This window comes from Salvia hispanica, chromosome 3 (genome assembly GCF_023119035.1).
Source record: "Salvia hispanica cultivar TCC Black 2014 chromosome 3, UniMelb_Shisp_WGS_1.0, whole genome shotgun sequence".
NCBI lineage: Eukaryota > Viridiplantae > Streptophyta > Magnoliopsida > Lamiales > Lamiaceae > Salvia > Salvia hispanica.
The window spans coordinates 55,132,249-55,137,503 of NC_062967.1; positions in this window are offsets into that span (position 1 = coordinate 55,132,249).

A 5,255-nucleotide genomic window follows, 5' to 3' on the forward strand; every position below is an offset into this window, starting at 1 on the left:
ACACCCAGTAGATCGTGCGCTATCTCTTCGGAGTTGGCCGGTCTAGTGACTTGGTTCGTGGCCACGTTCCTTGTCATGTATGTTCAGATATGGTGATGGTGATGTGGATGGAAAATGGTTGCAACCGAAATTTATTTAAAGATGATTTTAGTGACTTGGGTTCTTTTCAATTAAAACCCCCAAGATCATTCGTTATGGCTTGACAAACTGATTTGGCATGTGTCCACTGAGTGCATCAAGTACTCAGCCCTGCATATTTGTTTTTCTTAATATGCAGATTGAGCGACGACGGGTGTAGAGGATGTTGAGCAGAATTCATGGATTATTTATGTTTGGCTTAATATTGTTGGATATGTCGTGTCTTCATACTCGGCATTTTCCGTGTCTTGAACGCTTCCGCTAAGTGTCTTTTCTTTAAAATTGTTTTAGTATTGAGAACCTAACTCTTTTCAAAATTGTCTAATTTCTAGTCTTTATTTCTTCTCTATTCAACAAACAAAGAAGCGATAATGTAAATGAAATTTGCAACATTAGAAAAAAAAAAAAAAAAAAACATACTCATTTGAGATTAGTGCTATAGTTCAACACAATAAACATAGATATTATACAAAAATAGGGAAAAAAAAATGAAATAGGATACCTATTGCAGAATGGTTGGAACTAATTTAATCTCAACAATGAGTTGAAGTATTGTTGAAGTTGTCCTAGCAAGAATGAATTTTCATCACTTCTTCAAGCTTCTTTGCTTGATAGAACTCAATTATATATTTTGTAGAACAAAGTCGAATCAAATTTCGTATTTCCATTTCAGTAAATCATCCTTGTACAAGTCAAATTCATAGAAAACGGGTAGCTATTCATTTTCTTAGTGAATTTAATCCAATATTATTTGTTATAAATTAAATTAATAACAAATAAGTTACAAGTTGTTTGACCTTTCACGTTATAATCTATTAGTAATAAAAAAGAATTTGAATCAATTGATTTTGTATTGTTGCTGCCGATCTGTGTACAATTGCACTATAATGATGGAAACTTATTTTCTCTAATTAATATGCAACCAGTTATAGTAAAAGAATTCTAAATGGATGAGTATATTTATCATTTTCTTGTAAATTACATATTTATACATATAATATATGAAACTGTCGTTGTTAAAGTTTTAAATTCATTAATAAATTACAATTTTAATCTATAAATATATAAAAGGGGAGTTTTGGAAATAATTACCTGGATGCCATTAATAATATAAAAAGATTTTTTTAATATATTTACTATATTATTAAATTTAAATATTGTGTAACCTAAATGAAATATTAATACTATGACTCTATTTTATTCATGATTAACTACCCACTAATGACATTCATTGCCACTTACCCACTAACCTATTAATTTTGAGATTGAGATCAATTTAAATATGCCTGTGGATGTACAAGTCAACAATCTTGAAGATTATGGCCAGGCTTCTTGCTCCAGACAAGGTAATCTTGATTCTTCCAAGTTCGTTCCTTTTATTTGGTATTATGTTGTACTTTGTACTGATATTATTATTATTGATAGAAGTTAATTTAGATTTGGATTGAATGTCTTCCTGTGGTCTCTCATTAATTATGAACAACTAGTAGGTATTGATTCGCGGGAGAAGACGACACAAGTTGATCAGTGATGAAGAACTATCTAGCCTAAGAATTGGCTTGATGAGACAACATTGTTTGCACTTCCTCCATCTAAAAAATACTTAAAGTTAGAAAATATTGATACTTCGCCCATGATCATATTAATGTTTTTTTTTATTCACCTTCTAATTTTCTCATTAATGGGGTGTACCTCAATTCTACTAATATCAATTATAATATTTTATATTTTTCTTATTTTATCAGTTTTACATTAAAAATCATTTTATCTTTTATATAACCAATCTTATTAACGGCCGATGTAGTATTTCGGCATTATTTGGCATAATTTGGTGACCGAAATTATGAATGAATATGTTTAATTAATATTTTTTGTTAAGTATATCTTATGCCGTATAAACATATATCAAATTTTATATATAAAATAGAGATTTTGTGAATAAGGACAATATCAACAATCTTATTTAGTGGCCGATGTAGCATTTCTGCCTTATTTGGCATAATTGTTCAATTGATATTTTTTTGTTAAGTATATCTTGTGTCATATAAATATAAATCAAATTTTTTATAAAATGGAGATTTTATGAAGAGAAAGGACAATTTAAGACAATACTCTATATGTCTGACGAAACACTGTATTGAATTTATGCGTTTTAAACTTTTAATCTTTAATCGTATAGTGTTTAGTTATTTATCACTTTTATTGTGTAACGGATGAGCCGGATGACGATGTTATTAGACTTCAAAATATTGAATATGACAGAAATATTTATTTTAGCATCTATCATCAATTTGTCCATAATTAATAGACACCAAAAGGTAAGGCAAATTGATTAGATAAGAGCTTGGAATTGTACATCGGATCTTTAAGTTCTACAATTTTCTCGATATTATCTTTTCATATCCTGTTTACTTAATTTCATTCATTTACTTGCTTATTATATGCTTTCAGCAGTGTCAGAACAAATCAAACCTTTCTCGATTGTCTAGATAGTAGTTAACGTTTATTCGTGGTAGTTAAGTTGGTACGAATTTGTCTCTGTGAGATACGATACTCTTGCTTGATAATTGCTACACTAGACCCGTACACTTGCAGGTATTACTTGTGTTAAAATATCTGAGTCGAAAAATATATACAAATCAATATTAAAACATAATAAACTTGAAATAATTAATCACAAAAATGATTAAAAAACGTTAGGAAATATTGTTGAAATCAGGGATGCAAGGATCAATATATAGATAAAGAGATCTCCTACACAATTAGTAAACTAAATACAAATCAAATTAAATGCACAATTAATTAGTAGTATTAGCTTTAAAATTACAAACCAACTACTCCTACAACTGAAATTAAACACATCACTGCATCCATTTCACAAATTAAATAGACCATGGCCGCGTAATTATGAAACACGAAAATTCCAAATCACAATAATTAAAATAGATGTTATTAATCATGTCATTGCAATGAAACTACTTTAATAGTATTATAGTAAAAAATAGAAACCAAAATACCATATGCTTAAAATGCATGCTACCAAGTGCCAAGGCGACAACCACTTCACAAATCAAATATATCAATCGTTATTCAATATTGTAATGGAAGTTTTAGTAACAACCAAAAATCAATTTTAATTCGTTACATTTATTAGAAGTCCAATTAATTTTCATGAAACTGCCGTTAACCCTAAACGAATTCACAAACAAAAATTAGTTTTAATTAAATTATAATTTTTAATATAAAATGACAACCTTGCAAATATCTCCAAAACCCCCTTTTATATATATATAAGTAGATGTGGGATGTTGTTATAGGTATTTTTCTTTCATTTGCCAACATGATTGAAAATAGAATACGGAAAATAAAAGACTAATGCATAAACTAAAAGACCGAAATTATTGTAAGGACTACAATGTATTATACTCCCTTTGCCTCATTGAAGATGTCTTCACCATTCTTTTTTGGTTTGCCCCACTAAAGATGACCACGTTATATATTTGGAAATAAATTTCTCTCTCATCTCTCATTAAAACATTCAACTATTTGTTTCTATCTAGTACTTACTCCACCTAACATTTCTTCCTAAAATCTCATGCCACTAAAAAATATGGACATCTTGAATGGAACGGAGGGAGTACTTGGATATTCTTCTGTCAATTGTTACACAATCTTTTATAGACTCCAATTCTTATATATTCTAATTCTAGTATGCATTTTTTGATTTGATTTCCCATAATACTTCATTGATTCGTGACTTGATCTTGCTTTTAATAAGATATTCTTTCCAATGCTCCCCCAAGTTGAGTATCAAGTATTTTGACACTTAACGTGCAACAATCTCCGGGTGGATTATTTATGCTTGTATTCATGAGTTCTTCCATTTTAATTAGACAATTTAAGCTCATATCAAGGAATTCTTCCGTTGGCAATTTTGACTCGTGTCTGGTACGGTTTTAACTTATGTCGAGGAGTTGGTTAAACAGTTTTTAATCATGTTCGGGAGCCAATTTAGACAGCTTTTTCTCGTATCCAGGAGTATTTCAGATTTTCATCGACAATTTTTGCTCTTGTCAAGAATATTGTCAAATAGTGGATATGACACTATTGCATAGCGTTCGGAGATGGAAAAGCCATCGCCATGCCGATTCATGGCATTTTTACGTGGAGGCTGTCACGACTGCCATGGCGTTGATTTTGATTATTTACCTCTAATTTTGACTTTTTAAATCCAATTTTGACTTTTTTAAAATATTTGACTTTGACTTTTACTCCATTTTTTACTTTTTTTTATCTCCAATTTTAACTATTCAGCCCGTAACTAGTGACCGGCCTAATTAATCCTTACAGATCAACCTATACCAATGCTTGGCTCAATTTTAAATAAAAAAGACAATTAATTAATTTAAAATATGAAAAGTAAATTTTATTTCCATCGTCAGTTTATGCTTTATTAATTGTTTTAAGAGTTTTAGAATTATATTTATTATTTTCTAATTTTTTGGATTAAATATAGCACTCTTGATACTCTTCAAGTAGAGGTTAGGGCAAAAGGTAAAAAGCAGCTCTCACCGCACCTGAAATGAAATTTATTGATTTTTGATTCAAACATTCACTGCTGATAAGAAGAGCTTAGCCATATCAAAATATTTGAACTTCTGATCTAAAGGGAAAATGTAGAAAATCTACTGAGGTGTGGCTTGTGGTAGGGATAAAAAAATCAAGTGATGTTTCCGTTTGATGGTAGTAAAAGTTTTCATTTCGAATTGCCTACTCCAAGACTCAGTTTCATAAGTTAATGTTTGGAGTTTATGGTGTGATAGGTCTTACTTATGTTCCCGAACAATCGCTAAAGATAACTACAATCTCGAGCATTGCAACTGGTATACATTTTGAGGTGGCTTTTTTGCCCAATACAATTGTTTTTATGGTTCTGGCACGAAGACACAAGTTGCAAGAGTGCCAAAGGCAAGTTGTATCTTCTTTTGATTAATCTTCAAGCATAGTGTCCCAGATAGAGAAAAGCGTACTTTATAAGGGGAGACTTCATCTTCTACACTTTTCACTCCCAAAAGGTGTCGTGATGTGAATCCGGGCAGTGGCAGATTCAGGAACGA